Source organism: Oncorhynchus gorbuscha, linkage group LG23 (assembly GCF_021184085.1).
Source record: "Oncorhynchus gorbuscha isolate QuinsamMale2020 ecotype Even-year linkage group LG23, OgorEven_v1.0, whole genome shotgun sequence".
Taxonomy (NCBI): Eukaryota; Metazoa; Chordata; class Actinopteri; order Salmoniformes; family Salmonidae; genus Oncorhynchus; species Oncorhynchus gorbuscha.
In genome coordinates, this window is record NC_060195.1 from 70010220 (window position 1) to 70031395 (window position 21176).

At 40.5% G+C, this 21176-nt stretch overlaps 1 pseudogene; it reads left to right on the plus strand.

Moving 5' to 3' along the window:
* The first annotated feature begins 3058 nt into the window (after positions 1-3058).
* Positions 3059-13172, plus strand: LOC124011048 (annotated as a pseudogene).
* The last annotated feature ends 8004 nt before the right edge of the window (positions 13173-21176 follow it).

The window sequence follows — 21176 nt, forward strand, 5'->3', positions numbered from 1 at the left end:
ACTTTTTTAACAAATCAAAAACTGAAATTGGACGTGCAAAATTATTCAGCCCCCTTAAGTTAATACTTTGTAGCGCCACCTTTTACTGCGATTACAGCTGTAAGTCGCTTGGGGTATGTCTCTATCAGTTTTGCACATCGAGAGACTGAATTTTTTTTCCCATTCCTCCTTGCAAAACAGATCCTGCTCAGTGAGGTTGAATGGAGAGCATTTGTGAACAGCAGTTTTCATTTCTTTCCACAGATTCTCGATTGGATTCAGGTCTGGACTTTGACTTGGCCATTCTAATACCTGGATATGTTTATTTTTGAACCATTCCATTGTAGATTTTGCTTTATGTTTTGGATCATAGTCTTGTTGGAAGACAAATCTCTGTCCCAGTCTCAGGTCTTTTGCAGACTCCATCAGGTTTTCTTCCAGAATGGTCCTGTATTTGGCTCCATCCATCTTCCCATCCATTTTAACCATCTTCCCTGTCCCTGCTGAAGAAAAGCAGGCCCAAACCATGATGCTGCCACCACCATGTTTGACAGTGGGGATGGTGTGTTCAGGCTGATGAGCTGTGTTGCTTTTACGCCAAACATAACGTTTTGCATTGTTGCCAAAAAGTTCAATTTTAGTTTCATCTGACCAGAGCACCTTCTTCCACATGTTTGGTGTGTCTCCCAGGTGGCTTGTGGCAAACATTAAACGACACTTTTTATGGATATCTTTAAGAAATGGCTTTCTTCTTGCCACTCTTCCATAAAGGCCAGATTTGTGCAATATACGACTGATTGTTGTCCTATGGACAGAGCCTCCCACCTCAGCTGTAAGATCTCTGCAATTCATCCAGAGTGATCATGGGCCTCTTGGCTGCATGTCTGATCAGTCTTCTCCTTGTATGAGCTGAAAGTTTAGAGGGACGGCCAGGTCTTGGTAGATTTGCAGTGGTCTGATACTCCTTCCATTTCAATATCGCTTGCACAGTGCTGCTTGGGAAATCTTTTTGTATCCAAATCCAGCTTTAAACTTCTTCACAACAGTATCTCGGACCTGCCTGGTGTGTTCCTTGTTCTTCATGATGCTCTCTGCGCTTTTAACGGACCTCTGAGATTATTACAGTGCAGGTGCATTTATACGGAGACTTGATTACACACAGGTGGCTTGTATTTATCATCATTAGTCATTTAGGTCTACATTGGATCATTCAGAGATCCTCACTGAACTTCTGGAGAGAGTTTGCTGCACTGAAAGTAAAGGGGCTGAATAATTTTGCACGCCCAATTTTTCAGTTTTTGATTTGTTAAAAAAAGTTTGAAATATCCAATAAATGTTGTTCCACTTCATGATTGTGTCCCACTTGTTGTTGATTCTTCGGAAAAAAATATAAAACTGTATCTTTATGTTTGAAGCCTGAAATGTGGCAAAAGGTCGCAAAGTTCAAGGGGGCCAAATACTTTCGCAAGGCACTGTATATGCTTTAAACTACAATTTAAGGATCTGAAGTGGTAAAAACAATGGCATAATGGAAAATGCATGTCCAATGGTTATCTCTGTATGAGTCACATTATTAAAACACCTAGGTAGAGCAGTGGTTATCTCTGTATTAGTATTATCTACATTAAGTCACCTAGGTAGAGCAGAGAGAACAGAGCATGTATCTTTGCAGAAGATGTATCTTTGCAGAAGAGTTTCATCTCCACACTGGGATAATTTTAACATTGCAACGCCACACAGGCCTCATGCCTCTCAGGTAGGAGGGTACCAGAAGTAAATGAATAAAAAAACACAAAACTAATGAAGGAGCACACAGTCACCAACAATATATCCCTGTTGTCAATACTTTCAACTGGCTCAGCTCGCTGTTACAGCACAGCACCAACAAATTCCATTTATTAAGTAACCATCTGTCTTTTGTAACCAGTAAAACGTAACATAACTCTGTTTTGAGAGTCCCTGATTTATATTTACTATGTTACATCTAGTCTATGAGACGAGGCTGCACCTAAATTATGCACAGCAGGTCAAGAGGTGTTTTTTCCCTTCAGCATCTGCATGTGGCATAAACTCACCCACCTCCCAGCATGAATCTAAAATGGTTAACCTCGGCAATTACTTGAATAATTCAATGGATGTTTTGTTTACAGACTTGATGAGTAAATTGTATTGTTTAAAAAAAAGACCGCAATTGGGGGCGTTCTCTGGTATCGGGCATTTCACGGATCTAGTTTACACCAATTGATGCACCCCATTGGTCCGTGGTCGTTTCTTTTGCGTTGGGGCAACAGTTGTTGACATCTGTTACATTGTAGCTAACCCTAACCCTAGTCTCCTAACCTGCCACGGTAATTCATCTAACCTGTAAGGGGCACACTCCAACACCCAGACATAGCCTGCGTTCCTAAACTTCGCTCTGGCTATATACTCCGATTTCAGACCACTCTCGTCTGAGTGCCAGAGGGAAGAATAATTGATGAAAAACAAACGCTCAACACCCCTTGAATACCGCCGGTGTCAGTAAGCGTCGGCAAAAATAGCGCAATTAAATTGTTGCCTGAAGCACAGTTAAAGTCACCAATGCTCTGGATAACATGAACACAACCTAACCAGCTCTGCTAAGGCGAGTGAAATGTCAGAGTTCTCTCATTTGTACTGAAAGTATCTAGCAAGCCAGCCAATGTTAACCAGTTATCTTGGATGCTTGACTGCCGTTGTGAGGTCAGAACGCTTGAATCAACCCTCCTCCTCCGCCAGAGCGTCCAGTGTGGCTCTGAACGCTCCGAGAGCGATACGAACTGACAATCGCTCAAGCGATTTTCCCTGACACCCAAAAATACTTAAAATATTTGTACTTATGTACTTTACATCACTGATTGCAGGGAATACTGTTTGAAGATGTTCCTCCCTACGAGGCCCATGAGACTGTGTAGGGATGTGATTTGAATCGGACTGTGACTGAACGAGTGGGATGTTGTTATTTATCTATTTAGGAAATGAAATTAATTTTCTTCTACAGTTTACTAACCTTACAGTAGGTGGCCGCAGACAGGTTATATTCCTGTAAATGTCAGTATACCAGAGAAGAAGATGACGCTGTCGCACTGTCGTAGTGGGGAACAGGAAGTTCCGGGTCGAAAGGACAGAACTGTGCTGTTGTGTCGATAGTGGTTGTGTCCGTTTCAAATGTATCATTGTAGGTATGTAATAGGTATGTAATAGCATGTTTAAACTTTCTAATGTCAAAAGAATATATAACATGCTAGGCAACAAATCCGTTTCATGCCTGGTAATGGTTTTAATTGTATGTGTAATTTTGGAGTCGAACCGAGTGATTGAAGAACGTGATGAAAAACGATTTTACAAGTCACATAACTAGACTTTGGGTTTGTCTGAGTGTATGTACATATTTTCGTCAGTCATTTCATAAAGATTCCATTTATTTAAGTTCGTTTTTACATGTTCTAGGTTTTGTGTAAAATGTTTATGAGCTGGTAAATAGCCTTGTCCGAACCATCCTGTTCTCGCGAGTTTACATACACTGTTTCGTTAATGTAAGCTCGCGAGATCAGGATGATTCGGTCGAAGCAAGTCAAATGGCGGCTTCAACGGTTTCGGTCGTCTTTCTAGGAGTTTGCTCGTGGTGAAATGGCGGCATGAGGCTGTGTGATGAAGTGTCAAAATAGAGGGAAGCTAACTGAAGTTATCCTTCACTATTTGGAGAGAGAGGCCAACTGCATGGAATGGTGTCGATTAATGCGGATGAATCGGAGCACGTGTCAAACCCATTCCATGGAGGACCAAGTGTCTGCGTGTTTTTGCTCCACACCTGTACTTGATTAATGAATTAAGGTCACTATTTAGAAAGGAACTCTCCTCATCTGATTGTCTAGGTTTTAATTGAAATGAAAAGCTGATGAGAATTGGCCCTCAATAGAATGAGTTTGAGACCCCTGAAACAATGGAAATTGAGAGTTTGAGAAGCAACAGCTGTGCTGGAATGCGATCAATGTGGGGGACAGTTCTGATGATATTGAGCGGGAGGATGAGGGCCTAGTATGTGAATGTTCTGTAGTGGAAAGACATAGGAAGAACAGAGATAATGATACTGGAAGCAGGGGTGCATGTAGTATAGTAACTATAGGCCCAAGGTAGGGAGCTAGAGTAATAATGTGTAAGAGTGGAAAGTTGGGATGGTGTTTGAGGAGACCACAGGGCCTCATTCACACCCTGATTAACCAAGGCCATAAAAAAAAGGAAGTTAAACTGGGATGCAGCCGTGTAAATGAGAATGTGTTCTGAACTAGCCTACCTGGTTAAATAAAGGTGAAATAAAACATTGAAAGTGATAGATTGTTAATATCTTGTGCTGATCAGGTTCAGCAAGGGAAGATTATTCAATTGGAAAATCATAATGGGACGAAGCTCAGAAGCCATGACCCTGGAGCTGATGCTAAATTGAAGGGAGTAATAATCTCTGAGGTCCCAATATCTATGTCCATGGATGATATTGTTAAAGAACATGTGAAGGGAGACAGAGTGGTTGAAGCCTAAAGGTTGATCAGTAGGAAAGAGGGTTAAAGAAGTCACAAAGTGCTGTACAGAAATGCAGCCTAAAACCCCAAACAGGAAGCAATGCAGGTGTAGAAGCACAGTGGCTTGGAAAAACTCCCTAGAAAGGCCAGAACTAAGGAAGAAACCAAGAGAGGAACCAGGCTTTGAGGGGTGGCCAGTCGTCTTCTGGCTGTGCTGGGTGGAGATGTTCATAGATGGTCAAATAATAATGGTGGTTGTCGAGGGTGCAACAGGTCAGCACCTCAGGAGTAAATGTCAGTTGGCTTTTCATTACCGATCATTGAGAGTTTCTCTTCTGCTCCTGCTGACTCTAGAGAGTTGGAAACAGCAGGTCTGGGACAGGTAGCACGTCCAAACAGGTCAGGGTTCCATGACAGCAGGCAGACCAGCTTCCATGGCTGGTCCCGTAGTAAGAGGACCTACTGTCAGACTGATGGAGCTTCCATGGCTGGTCCTGTAGTAAGAGGACCTACTGTCAGACTGATGGAGCTTCCATGGCTGGTCCTGTAGTAAGAGGACCTACTGTCAGACTGATGGAGCTTCCATGGCTGGTCCCGTAGTAAGAGGACCTACTGTCAGACTGATGGAGCTTCCATGGCTGGTCCTGTAGTAAGAGGACCTACTGTCAGACTGATGGAGCTTCCATGGCTGGTCCTGTAGTAAGAGGACCTACTGTCAGACTGATGGAGATTTCCATGGCCCCAATCCCGTACTGTAAGAGGACCTACTGTAGAGAGGACCTTGGAGGGTTTTTTGGGGAAGGGGGGGTGGTAGAAGGTAATAGGGATTTCTTGGTTTATTTTCCTAGTACTGAATTAGACAGACATGGACCTTAAAGGTTTGTTTGTGGACCTCCATGATACCATAGATGGTCTGCATCAACGGACTTCAGTGCAGGTAGTGCCTCATCAGAGAGAGAACATTTCAGTTGCTCTACAGTTTTGAAGCTGAATGTAATGATTATCAGTTCTTTACATGTGTACTAATATTCAGACACATTCAGTGTTTTCTATATTTATCTATAATTCAGGGTTTTCACACGGGACTTCAAGTAAATAAATATTAGTGCCTGAAAAAGTCCTTGAATTTGACTTGCCACTGTACGACCCCTGATAATTCTTAATATGGTGTGAATGGGAAATACAATTGGTTTTTGTGAGAGAAATAATACAGTGAAGACAAGGTTATTCATAAAATAGTACATAGTGCTGCCTGAAACATACTGTGATCTTGTACTAAATGGTTTTTGAGTCATTTATGCATTTATGTGAATTTAGGAAATCCACTATAGATTAAGTGCACTTATGTTGTGATATTTAAAATGTGTACTTTGTGTCTAACGTGAATGAATGTTTTGTCAAGGATTATCTACCTGATCTACTGAAATTAGATAATTGAACATGAAAAAATAGAAAATATTTTTACAGAATAAAGTGCCAGAACTGTCAAGAAAATAACTTTTGTGTCCGTTTGTCTTTATTACTACAGACCGACTCAGATTAAGTCTGAGGCCAGTAATATCAACAGTGAGGACAAACCCAGCCTGCCACTCTCCTTCCACACTGAGTCCAAACCTACAGTCACTGGGTCCTGATTGTGACAGTGGAGCCCAGTTTGCCTTGCAGGATCCAGAGATGGCATCAGTGAAGCTGGAAGACTGCAGTCAAATACTGGAGCTGAATGTCAACATTAAAGATGAAGAAGAGGAGGAGAAGATTAGGACAATTGTTAGTCATGGTAAGAGCTGGTTCTATCTATAAGTTAACTTCATATATTAGACCTCCATAAGTTATGACCAGTCTATTGCTAGGTTGAATTCTGTAATTCTGACATCACACATCCCTGAACAACTCAAGACTTCACAGCGAAGCAAAAACAATTTAAACTTGTATCGCCTGCTTTTGCCCACACAGTGTCTCAAGAACGTTGAACATGTTTAATACCCTCAATCACCAAGTTAGGCATACCTCATTTCAACATAGGCCATGACATCATCACTGTCAATATTGAATTATAATTCTTTACGTTTTACCAGTGAAATGACCAAGCTGCGTCTGCATGCCAATCGTTTGATTTCAATCAATTTCATGGGAATATGCATTTAAATCTTCTTGAATTACTGTTTGGTGAGCAAATTAGAGCAGAATGTCACACAGGGACACTTTTAAAAACGGGATTGAGTGAAGTAGCAGCTAATGCTCATAAAGAGCCTAACTATTAAAGAGCCTAACTATTATTATTATAATTTAACTTCATTTAACTAGGCAAGTCATTTAAGAACCAATTATTATTTACAATGACGGCCTACACCAGCCAAACCCGGATGACACTTGGCCAATTGTGCACCGCCCTATTGGACTCCCAATCACGGCCTGTTGTGATACAGCCTGGAATCTAACCAGGGTGTCTGTAGTGACGCCTCTAGCACTGAGATGCAGTGCCTTAGACCGCTGTGATACAGCCTGGAATCTAACCAGGGTGTCTGTAGTGACACCTCTAGCACTGAGATGCAGTGCCTTAGACCGCTGTGATACAGCCTGGAATCTAACCAGGGTGTCTGTAGTGACACCTCTAGCACTGAGATGCAGTGCCTTAGACCGCTGATACAGCCTGGAATCTAACAGGGTGTCTGTAGAGCTCTAGCACTGAGATGTTTGATGAAAAGTTTGATGAAATTCCATCATCTTTCAGTCCATTGGGGCTATTTACTTCCTTTTGTAGCTCTTCACCAGCTTCTTGAATGAAAATAGTGTACATAAATATAAACGCAACATGCAACAAATTCAACGATATTACTGAGTTATAGTTCATTTAAGGGGTGGCAGGTAGCCTCGTGGTTAGAGCATTGGGCCAGTAACCGAAAGGTTGCTGGATCGAATCCCTGAGCTGACAAGGTAAAAATCTGTCGTTCTGCCCCTGATCAAGGCAGTTAACCCACTGTTTCCCCGGAAGGCCGTCATTGTTAGTAAGAATTGTTCTTAACTGATTTGTCTAATTAAATAAAGGTTAAATGTACAAAGAAATATATATAATAAGGGCATCAGTCAATGGAAATGAATTAGGCCCTAACCTGTAGATTTCAGATGACTGGACAGGGGTGCAGCCATGGGTGGGCCTTGGAAGGCATAGGTCCACCCACTGGGCAGCCAGACCCACATCAGGTCCTGGGATAATGTTGTTACACGTGGTCTATGATTGTGAGGCTGGTTGGACGTACTGCCAAATACTCTAATACGACGTTGGAGGCAGCTTATGGTAGAGAAATGAACATTAAATTCTCTGGGAAAACAACTGTACCTTTTAAAGTGTCCTTTTATTGTTCCCAGCACAAGGTGCAACTATGTAGTGATTGTACTGTTTAATCAGTTTCTTGATATGCCACACCTGTCAGGTGGATGGATTATCTTGGTAAAAGGGAAAGGCTCAATAACAGGGATGTAAACATATTTGTGCACACAATTTGAGATAAATAAGCTTTTTGTGTGTGTTGGAAAATTTCAGAGATGTTTTTTACTTCAGCTCATGAAACATGGGACCAACACTTTACATGTTGCATTTATGTATTGTTTTCGTTGTAGTTAGTCATTACTGTTCTCTTCATGGTCAGCTGGAATTTAGCCTGAAAAGTATTTGAGATATATGATATAGACCTTCGTCTCGAGAATATCAGATCTCAACAACGATTGGAGAAGTGTTAACAATAACCAGTACACTACCACATCCTGATGATTTATATCTGATACATATATATTTAATATTTTATAGATCAAGTTGTAGAAACATCTCAATGATGATCAATGGAAACAGGATGCACCTGAGTTCATTTCAAAAGTTTGGGGTCACTTAACACCAGTCTCAACGACAACAGTCCCACATTTGACACTGCATCTCAGAGTTAAAACCAAGTCATGAGGTGGAAGGATTTGTCCGTAGAGCTCCATGACAGGATTGTGTCGGCACAGATCTGGAGACAGGTACCAAAACATTTCTGCAGAATTAAAGGTCCCCAAGAACACAGAGGCCTCCATTTTTCTTCAATGGAAGAAGTTTGGAACCACCAAGACTCTTCCTAGAGCTGGCCACCCGGCCAAACTGAGCAAATGGGGGAGAAGGGCCTTGGTCAGGGAGGTGGCCAAGAACCCGATGGTTCTTCTCTGTCAGAGCTCCAGAGTTCCTCTATGGAGATGAGAGAATCTTCCAGAAGGACAACCATCTCTGCAGGACTCCGCTAATCATGCCTTTATGGTAGAGTGCCCAGACGGAAGCCACTCCTCCGTAAAAGGCACATGACTGTCCACTTGGAATTTGCCAAAAGGCACCTAAATGACTCTGACCATGAGAAACAAGATTCTCTGGTCTGATGAAACCAAGATTGAACTCTTTGGCCTGAATGCCAAGCGTCATGTCTGGAGCAAACCTGGCACCAACCCTACGGTGACGCATGGTGGTGGCAGCAGAATGCTGTGGGGATGTTTTTCAGCGGCAGGGACTGGGTGATTAGTCAGGATCAAGGGACAGATGAACGTAGCAAAGTATAGAGAGATCCTTTATGAAAACCAACTTGAGAGCACTCGGGACCTCAGACTGGGGTGAAGATTCACCTTCCAACAGGACAACGACCCGAAGTACACAGCCAAGACAACGTGGGAGTGGCTTCAGTACAAGTCTCTGAATGTCATTGAGTGGCCCAGACTTAGGACCCAGTGGAGATCTGTCTTCCTCAACATGTGACCAGTCTTTGGGAATAGTTTCAGGCTTTTACTCTGAAAAATGAGGGAGATACACCACTTTCAATAACAGGACAGTGGAAATTTCCATCCATGAACCAAGCACGTGATCGGGAGCGTGCATTTCTTGTTTACCTTTTTCAATTGACAAAGCTTTAGTCCGGTTGAAATATTATTGATTATTATTAAAAGCAACCTGAGGATTGATTTTAAACATCATTTGACATGTTTCTATTATAGTTAATTGTACTTTTTTCAAACTTTTCGTCTTGGTGTTGAGAGTGTGGATTGTGTCTTTTAGATTTCTGAAATAAACGCACCAACAAAACGGAGGTATTTGGACACAAAGATGAACTTTATCGAACTAAACGATAATTTGTTGTCTAACATGGAGACCTGGGAGTGCCACCAGATGAAGATCATCAAAGGATAGTGATTAATTTAATCGCTATTTCTGACTTTTGTGAAGCTCTCCTTGGTTGGAAAATGGCTGTATGGGTTTCTGTGTCTCGTCGCTGAACTAACATAATCGCAGAGTGTGCTTTCGCCGTAAAGCCTTTTTGAAATCTGACACAGCGGTTGCATTAATGAGAAGTTTATCTGTATTTGTATGTTTAACACTTGTATCTTTTATCAATGTTTATGATGAGTATTTCTGTTTTTTGATGTGGCTCTCTTTACTTTAATCGGATGTTTGTTTGAGAAAATGCATTTCTGAACACAACACACCAATTTCAAATTAGGTTTTTGGACATAAAGATTAACTTTATCGAACAAAACACACATTTATTGTGTAACATGAAGTCCTGTGAGTTCCATCTGATGAAGATCATCAAAGGTCAGTGATTAATTTAATCGCTATTTCTGACTGTTATGAGACCTCTCCTTGGCTGGAAAATGGCTGTATGGTTTTCTGTGCCTCGGTGCTGACCTAACATAATCGTTTGGTGTGCTTTCGCCGTAAAGCCTATTTGAAATTTAACACTGTGGCTGGATTTACAAGATGTTTATCTTTAAAATGGTGTAAAATAATTTTAATTATGGGATTTGAACCAGACAGGTTAAGCACTTTGTGACAACTACTGATGTAAAAAATGGTGTTAAATTCTTGAATGTTTGAGGAATTTTAATTATGGGATTTCTGTTGTTTTGAATTTGGCGCCCTGCAATTTCACCGGCTGTTGTCGAGGTGGGACGCTAGCAGACAGGTTAAGCACTTTGTGACAACTACTGATGTAAAAAGGGATTCATAAAATACATTTGGTTAACATTTATATCACAACAACTGACTGCTTTTTCTGTTATTCACACAGGAGACCATGTTGAGACATTCTCAACATCCAGAGAGCAACAGCAGGAAGATCAGAGAGCTAAGAGGTCTCATCACTGCCCACATTGTGAAGAGATTTTCCCATTTCTATCAAAGCTAAAAACACACCAACGTATACACACAGGAGAGAAGCCTTACTCCTGCTCTGACTGTGGAAAATGCTTCAAAACATCAACTCAGCTAAAAGTTCACCAGAGAACACACACAGGAGAGAAGCCTTTCTTCTGCCCTGACTGTGGAACTAGTTTCTCTCAACTTTCCCACTTAAAATCACATGAACGTATACATACAGGGGAGAAGCCATACTCCTGCTCTGACTGTGGAAAATGTTTTAAAACATCAAATGAGCAAAAAGTTCACCAGAGAACACACACAGGAGAGAAGCCTTTCTTCTGCTCTGATTGTGGGGCAAGTTTCTCTCATCTGGGCACCTTAAAAACACACCAACTTATACACACCGGAGAGAAGCCTTATGTCTGCTCTGACTGTGGAAACCTTTTAAAACATCAACTGAGCTAAAAGTTCACCAGAAGATTCACACAGGAGAGAAGCCATACTCCTGCTCTGACTGTGGGAAATGCTTCAAAACATCAACTGAGCTAAAAGTTCATCAGAGAACACACACAGGAGAGAAGCCATATCACTGCTCTGACTGTGGAACTAGTTTCTCTAAATTTTCACACTTAAAAACACATAAACGTATACATACAGGAGAGAAGCCTTTCTTCTGCTCTGACTGTGGGGCGAGTTTCTCTCGTTTGGGCACCTTAAAAATACACCACCGTATACACACAGGAGCAAAGCCTTATTCCTGCTCTGACTGTGGAAAATGTTTTAAAAAATCAAATGAGCTAAAAGTTCATCAGAGAACACACACAGGAGAGAAGCCTTTCTTCTGCCCTGACTGTGGAACTAGTTTCTCTCAACTTTCCCACTTAAAATCACATGAACGTATACATACAGGGGAGAAGCCATACTCCTGCTCTGACTGTGGAAAATGCTTCACAACATCAACTCATCTAAAAGTTCATCAGAGAACACACACAGGAGAGAAGCCGTATTACTGCTCTGACTGTGGAAAATGTTTTAAAACATCAAATGAGCTAAAAGTTCATCAGAGAACACACACAGGAGAGAAGCCTTTCTTCTGCTCTGATTGTGGGGCGAGTTTCTCTCATCTGGGCACCTTAAAAACACACCAATTTATACACACCGGAGAGAAGCCTTACTCCTGCTCTGACTGTGGAAAACGTTTTAAAACATCAACTCAGCTAAAAGTTCACCAGAAGACTCACACAGGAGAGAAGCCTTACGTCTGCTCTGATTGTGGAAAATGCTTCAAAACATCAACTGAGCTAAAAGTTCATTACAGAACACACACAGGAGAGAAGCCATATTACTGCTCTGACTGTGGAACTAGTTTCTCTAAATTTTCCCACTTAAAAACACATGAACTTATACATACAGGAGAGAAGCCTTTCTTCTGCTCTGACTGTTGTGTGAGTTTCTCTCGTCTGGGCACCTTAAAAACACACCAACGTATACACACAGGAGAGAAGCCTTACGTCTGCTCTGACTGTGGAAAACGTTTTAAAACATCAACTCAGCTAAAAGTTCATCAGAGAACACACGCAGGAGAGAAGCCTTTCTTCTGCCCTGACTGTGGAACTAGTTTCTCTCAACTTTCCCACTTAAAATCACATAAACATATACATACAGGGGAGAAGCCTAACTCCTGCTCTGACTGTGGAAAATGTTTTAAAACATAAAATGAGCTAAAAGTTCAACAGAGAACACATATAGGAGAAAAGCCTTATTCCTGTTCTGACTGTGGGGTGAGTTTCTCTCGACTGGATCCCTTAAAAACACCAACATATACGTGCTCTGCTCTGCCTGTGTAAAATGCTTCAAAACAGCAACTGAGCTAAAAGTTGATCAGAGAACACGCGCATGAGAGAAGCCTACTTACCTCTTCTCTGACTTTTGGGTTAGTTTCTCTCACCATAGCAACTTAACACACGAATGTATACACACAGGAGAGAAATCTTACTCCTGCTCTGTGGATGGGTGGGCAAGTCAAACGTCTAGCCAAAGGCTGCGTGTTTGAATCTCATCAAGAAGGACTAGCATTTTAGCTAATTAGCAACTTCTTACTACTTTTTACCTATGTCAGCATGTTAACTTAGCAACTACTAAGCATGTTAGCTAACCTTTCCCCTAAACACATTTAACTCTACCTTAAACCCCTCATCCCTAACCTAGCTAACGTTAGCAACAACAAATTGGAATTCGTAACATATCATACATATTACAAGTTCGTAACATATTGTATGAAGATTTACAGTTCGTATAAGGAAATCAGTCAATTGAAATAAATTAGTCCCTAATCTATGGATTTCACATGACTGGGCAGGGGCTCAGGCATGGGTGGGATTTGGGAGGACATAGCCCCACTTGGGAGCCAGGCCCAGCCAATCAGCATGAATTTTACCCCACAAAAGGTCTTGATTACAGACAGAAATACTACTCAGCCCCCTCCGAGACAATCCTGCAGGTGAAGAGGTCCTGGGCTGCCGTGGTTACATGTGATCTGCAGTTGTGAGGCCGGATGGATGTACTGCCAAATTCTCTAAAAGGACGTTAGAGGTGGCTTATGGTAGAGATAAATATTGAGTTCTCTGGCAACATCTATGGTGGACATTCCTGCAGTCATCATGAGAATTGCACATTCCCTAAACTTGAGACATCTGTGACATTGTGTTGTGTGGCATATTATTGTCCCCAACACAAGGTACACCTGTGTAATGATCATGCTGTTTTATCAGCGTCTTGATATGCCACACCTGTCAGGTGGACGGAACATTACTGGATTTTTTGTAATTTCAGCTCATGAATCCAACAATTTACATGTTTAGTTTATATTTTAGTTCAGTTTATATTGGTAGTCCAATGTAATCGAACATACTAAATGGAGTGGCACGGATGTGTTTTTGTGTAATATAATACGTTTTGCTCTGACACCAGGTTGTCCCTCTGCAGTATTCTGTGGGAAGGAGCTAGTATACACTTTTTTTTATTGAACCTCTATTGAACGAGGCAAGTCAGTTAAAGAACAAATTCTTATTTACAATGATGGCCTAGGAACAGTGGGTTAACTACCTTGTTCAGAGTCAGAACAACAAATTTATACCTTGTCAGCTCGGGGATTCGATTTAGCAATCTGTTGGTTACTGACCCAACGCTCTAACCACTAGGCTACCTTGCGCCCCTAACATGTATCAGATAGAGATGATCACTTTTCACCACAAGTTTTTTTTTTTTTTTTTTTTGGGGGGGTTGTTTTAAAGCTTTATTGTTTTTAAAGCTTTATTTAATGTTACACAGTTTATAAAATTAATACATGTGTTTATTAATTGTCTTTAAAACTAGATGAGTTATTTTAGTTACTGATCATGTATGTATGAATGGTTCTTATGGTTGTATTCAGTTCTTCATATTAGATCTGACAGTATGAATGGTTCTTATGGTTGTATTCAGTTCTTCATATTAGATCTGACAGTATGAATGGTTCTTATGGGCTGAGTGCCTGGAGTGTTTTTGTATGACTACAGTCAGGAGTTCTCTCTGACCCTGTGATGTCACCAGCACATTAAGTACATTCATCTTAAGATAGCCAGGTGAGACAACCACATATCACAGTAAACACATTTCTCCTAAATTAGTCAGTGTCACATTATTATGATTTGTATTATTATTATTTGTATTTATGGGGGGGGGGGGGGGGTACTCTTTAAAGACTTAGGTGTTTCAGACCATTTCGGGCAGTTGGGCAGAGACTCTGCTTCACTGACATCAGAGGGAGAAAGTGTGAAAAAAATGATCTGTTTGCAAACAATGTTAAAAAAAACTTATAATTGAGTTATTAATAAATCCACATTCAAAAATGGTCTCTTTCTTGTTTTCTTGAGTAAGGCAGCTCCAAAATGCAGGTGTTTCAGCCTAGATCAGTGCTTTCTGTGGAGGTGGGTTAAGCCAGCAGAAAATAGAGCGTTTGTGCCGTGATTGGCTCAGTGTCCTGTCATTCATGGGGACAATATGTCACTACCAAGTCTAATCGTAGAACTTGAAAATTCAAGCCCCTTGGGTGCTGCCATAGAGTTACATTATAAGTGCCCACCCAAGAAGGCTCAATGTCATTGTCCACAGATAAAATAACTTCAAATCATGTGATATCTACAGTCGCTTTGATTGGACTTATCATGTCAACATCATACTTTCAACATCTGAGCTTGCAGTCATCATCATGAATCAAGTCGACAGTCTACTGGCAAATCCTTTTTAATCTTTGTCATATGAAGAGAAATAATGAGAAATTATAGATAAAACGTATCGGTGCTCATCGGCCATTGGACCTAAACATTACACAACAAATTGCAAATTCAACAATGCGTGGTTTGGAGAGGAATCAGTGGCTAACGGCAAGCATCGCAAAGCAATCATTAGCCTGCTATTCAGTGGAGTGGCTCTGTGGTCTCAAGTCTAAGATTAAGGGGCTCTTTTCCTAGTTTAAAATTGTAAACATTCAACATTGGTCATGCTGTCGATGAAGCTTGATTTGTGCCGTGTTCAAAACAACTTAACTCGGTACTTCAAAATCTGACTGGAGTGAGTTCAATTCAACTGGGAACTCAGGGAAAAACAAGCTACGACTGGGAAAACGTTTTGAACTCATGCAACTTGGAATTGTAAATTGGGAACTCTTTCTTATCTATGACCTGAAGATCACTGACGTCATCATTTTGTCCCCTGAGTTCCCAGTTGTCTTGAAAGCACCACAAATCCAGAGAATGCCATAATTTGTTGACGAAGTTTGATGAAGAAATATGCCCACAAATTACTGCCGCGCCACCTTCCTATTCAAGTGAGCACAGCACAACAAGATGAGTCCAAAAATGTATTGTATGCTGCTGCATAAATTATGTAATATACCAGGGAGATGTGTGTACTGTAGCTAAGAAAGTAATACTAAGTGTATGTTGTGTAGTAAGATGTTAGTAGCCCATGTGCCTCACCCTAATAATTTGGTCTATTTTCACCTCTTCATTTTGCACACATGTTGCCTATAACCTGTTTTAGAGAAATGTAATAATTGAATAATGTAAGGTTTTCATTGTCTGCTTACATGCCCCTTTATTTATCCTACGGTTCTGACTTGGCGTACAAGGAGAACACTGTAAGAACAGCCCATGTTCTGAATTATGTTGCTGTACATTTCCAAAGTGCTGAACAAATAGTTACATTGACTACGTCCGTCGTAGCTCGCTCATTATTGTCTTCATCGAAATTACGCTTTGCCTCTTATCCGTCGTCCCCTCATGCCATAGTTTGAACATCTCAATTGTCAGTAGAAACCACATTTGTTTAAGCAAGTCAGCCATGTTACTTTAAAAAACAGTAAATGAGGCTGAATGAACTTTTTCGTTGCCAGACAAGGCTCCGCTGACAGCCAGGTGAAGCAGTGGTAAATTGTTGGGACTATGCTGTTCAGTCAGCTTTATGTAAGAGTTTGTGGGCACCTTTTCTCACCGTTTTTGTGCAATTCGTGTATTGTTTAGTAATGTGTTGTGTAGTGGATTTACATATGGGAACTGTAACATTATCTGAACATTATGAAGTGGATATGAACACACACGTACTCAATTACATGCTTGCTTGCACATACGGACTTATACAAACACCCGATCTCGCTCTCCTCTCTCTCTTTTCTCATCTCTTCTCTCCCTTTCTCTCTATTGGTAACTGTTTTATAATTTAATGTGCTTATTGTTTGTCTATCTTTTATGTATTTGTCTACAAGTTTATATATGTTTACAACAAGCAAGGGGAAGATATCAGAATAGGGGCATTGGGGAATAATAACATATTGTATGGAATACATTTGTACTGTAGTGGAGTCGTCTCTAGAGTAATGCAAGGTCTCTTTCATGATCATGTGGTGAAATAAGTATAGCCAGTTATAATTGTAATGGTTTAGCAGATTATTAAAAAAGATCAGTCTTTTCATGGCTAAAATAAAAGGAATATAACATAAACTGTTTACAGGAAAGTCACTCTACATCCTGAGATGAAGTTGCGTGGAAAAGGGAATGGGGAAAGGGTGTGATGATATTATTTAACAATCATTTCCATCTGAATGTGCAAATAGTCAGGAATGATTCGCAAGGAAGGTGGATACTTTTGAATATGAAAGTGGACGAAGAAGAGATTTGGCTCATTAATTTATATGGTCCCCATTAGGATGATCCACACTTCTTTGAAAACATTTATACCAATTTCTTGAACTTATAGGCAACAAATGATCTAATCATGATGGTAGGAGACTATAACAGTGTTAAGTACCTCAATGGACCGTAAAGCTAATCACCATGCCCTTAAGGAAATCAGAAATATTATGGACACATTAGAAATAGTGGATATTTGGAGACTAAAAAACCCCGACCTAGTGAGATATACATGGAGGAGACTTAATCAAGCTCGTCGTCTTGACTACTTTCTTGTCTCTTTCTCTCTTGCATCAAAGGTTAAAAAAGTTTTAATAGGAGACAGAATGCGATCGGATCATCATCTAATTGGCCTTCACATAACTCTTATAGATATTCCACGTGGACGTGGATATTGGCAATTTAATCACAGTTTACTGGAGGACAACTTATTTTTAACTAAGACAAAATAATTTATAACAGATTTTTTTCTAGTATAATATAGGTTCAGGAAATCCCCTTATTGTTTGGTATATCTTTAAATGTGTCACGATCGTCGTTTGAAGCAGACCAAAGCGCAGCGTGGTATGTGTTCATGATGATTTTTTAATTAAAGAAAGCACTGGACACTGAATACAAACTATACAAAACAATAAACGAATGTGAAGCTATAATGAGAACTGTGCTGACACAAGCAACTAACATAGACAATCACCCACAATGACAAAACAGGCTACCTAAATATGGTTCCCAATCAGAAACAATGACTAACACCTGCCTCTGATTGAGAACCATATCAGGCCAAACACAGAAACAGACAAACTAGACGTCCAACATAGAATGCCCACTCAGATCACACCCTGACCAAACAAAACATAGAAACATACAAAGCAAACTATGGTCAGAGTGTGACAAAATGTACCTTCAGGGGTCATTCAATTCAATATTCATCAATAATAAAAAAGCAGTTTCTGGCTAAAGAGCCAAGACTAACAAGGGAAATCCATGACCTAATAGTACAGGTAGATGGCAATAAAAATGATACTACAGAGATGCAAAATAAGTTGGAGGAAAAACAAAAAGAACTTGAGGAACTTATTCAAGAACAATCTAATGTAATCTATTACAAAAATAAAGCAAACTGGATGGAATATAGAGAAAAATGCACACAATGTTACCTGAATCTCCAATACAGGAACTCTAACAAATATTATTTGCAGAAACTCGTTACTGAAGACGGTGTCATCTATGATTCTCTGAATTATATTTTAAAAGAGGAAGCTAATTATTTTTGGCAGATGTTCTCTTTTCCATCTCATCCTTTCCCACTGAATGAAGATTATGGTAAGGAATTATTTTCAAATAATATAAAAATTGGAAAATTAACAAATGTACAGAAAGATCATTGTGAAGGACAAATTACAGAGGAAGAACTTTTTGAGGCTATTAAATACTTTCAGTCTGGAAAAACCCAGGGCTTGATGGCATACCGGTAGATGTATATCAAGTATTTTTTTATATACTAAAAGCTCCATTGTTAGATTGTTTTAACTACTCCTGTAGAAATGGTAGTCTGTCATGTACTCAGCAGGAAGGTTTGATTTCTCTATTATTAAAACAAGACCCAGATGGCAAATATAAAGACCCAGTCTATCTAAGGTCCCTTACACTTCGATGCTGTGGCAAAAATACTAGCAAACTGCATAGCACTCAGATTTTAAAGGGTTTTACCAGGTATTGTTCATCCTGATCAGACAGTTTTTTTTACATGGATGATACATTGTAGATAAAATACGACAACTACTAGAAATAATAGAACATCATGAAACACATAAGAAGCCAGGAATGGTATTTATAGCGGATTTTGAAAAGGCATTTGATAAAGTAAGACTGGATTTTATTTTTAAATGTCTCAAATTTGGTAATTCTCTTATAAAATGGGTAAAAATAATATAGACCAACACCAGGTGTAAAATAGTAAATAATAGCTACTTCTCAGAGATTTTTGAATTGTCAGGAGGAGTTAAACAAGGGTGTCCGCTGTCACCATATCTATTCGTTATGTCCATTGAAATGCTATTAAAATCAGATCCAATAACAACATTAGAGAATTAGAAAACCAAGGCTTAAAGGTTTTAAATGTTTTATTTTGTTTATTGTTTTTGCATTGTTGTTTGCTGTTCTTGGGGGTGGGGAATGGAATTAATTGTATTTTTATTTTTTTATTTCTTCCTGGGGGGACTGGGGGAGGGGTCTCGAATGGTTGAGGGACAGCTATTGGGGAACTGTGTATGTGTGGTGGGGGGGTGGCATCAACAACGACTCAGCTGCGAAGTGGTAGGCCACACAAGCTCACAGAATGGGATTGCCAAGTGCTAAAGCACGTAGCTTGTAAAAATCGTCTGTCCTCGGTTGCAACACTCGCTACCGAGTTCCAAACTGCCTCTGGAAGCAATGTCACAACTGTTCATCAGGAACTTCATGAAATGAGTTTCCATAGCCAAGCAGCCGCACACAAGCTTAAGATCACCATGTGCAATGCCAATTGTCGGCTGGAGGGGTGTAAAGCCCGCCACCATTGGCGTTCTCTGGAGTGAGCAATCAGGCTTCATCATCTGGCAGTCCGATGGATGAATCTGGGTTTGTCTGATCGTTAACTGTCTGAATGCATAGTGCCAACTGTAAAGTTTGGTGGAGGAGGCATAATGGTCTGGAGCTGTTTTTCATGGTTCGGGCCCCTTAGTTCCAGTGAAGGGAAATCTTATTTCTACAGCATACATTCTAGACGATACCGTGGCAACAGTTTGGGGAAGGCCCTTTCCTGTTTCAGCATGACAATGCCACCGTGCACAAAGCGAGGTCCATACAGAAAAGTTTTGTTGAGATCGGTGTGGAAGAACTTGACTGGCCTACTGTTAGAGGAAATTGTAGTTAAGATGATTAATTATGTATACATTATTGATTAGAACCATTTATTCTAATACTATTATGTTATGGTATGAAAAGTAAAAGTTATTGGTTAAGCTGTTACTGAAAATGTAAGCAGAACGAATTGCATTGTCTGTGTCTCTTGGGAAGTCAAAAGGGGAGTGATGCTATGGCTTTTCAGACAGATAAGAAATGTCTGGGAAATGTTCCATTCCTAAAACAATGGGTTCTTGTGAGAATCGGAGAGAGGGCGGGAAACTGATGATGTCATGTTCAGTTTATAACCTGTGGAAATGTGTGTAAGCATTTAGTACTCTCTGGAATTAAACGCTCTTACCTGGCTTTTAAGACTGGTCTCAATCTACTTCATGCATAATTAATGAACTTACAATTCATTCATGAATTAGAAATGAGTGCGAATTGGTTTTGGCAATAAAACATAAAGGAATTTAGAATTCCTCTATCACCTACACAGAGCCCTGACCTCAATCCCATTGAACACCTTTGGGATGAATTGGAATGGCAACTGCGAGTCAGGCCTAATCGCCCAACATCAGTGCCCAACCTCACTAATGCTCTTGTGGCTGAATGAAAGCCTTCCCAGAAGAGCGGAGGCTGTTATAGCAGCAATGTCCCAACATCTAGTGGAAAGCCTTCCCAGAAGAGTGGAGGCTGTTATAGCAGCAATGTCCCAACATCTAGTGGAAAGCCTTCCCAGAAGAGTGGAGGCTGTTTTAGCAGCAATGTTCCTACATCTAGTGGAAAGCCTTCCCAGAAGAGTGGAGGCTGTTATAGCAGCAATGTTCCTACATCTAGTGGAAAGCCTTCCCAGATGAGTGGAGGCTGTTATAGCAGCAATGTTCCTACATCTAGTGGAAAGCCTTCCCAGATGAGTGGAGGCTGTTATAGCAGCAAAGGAAGGACCAACTCCATATTAATGCCCATGATTTTGGAATGAGATGTTCGATGAGCAAGTGTCCACATACTTTAGGTAATGTACTGAATTTTACAACGGAGGCATTACAAGGAATCTTGTCGATGAATGTTCCATTCACACAGGCAGCCTATGTTGGGATGTGATTTGGATTATTACTGAAGGAGGGAGGTAGGGATTTTTGTGTTTTTTATTTGTTGCATTCCACCCCTTTCCCACAATGGATATTTAGAAAATGGTATTTGTACCCCTTTTTCATGGTATCCAATTAGTAGTTAGTCTTTTCCCATCGCTGCAACTCCTGAAAGGTCGAAGCCTTGCATCCTCCAAAACACAACCCAACCAAGCCGCACTGCTTCTTGATGCAATGCCCGCTTAACCCGGAGTCCAGCCGCACCAATGTGTCAGACGAAACACCGTACACAGCATGCACTGCGCCCGGC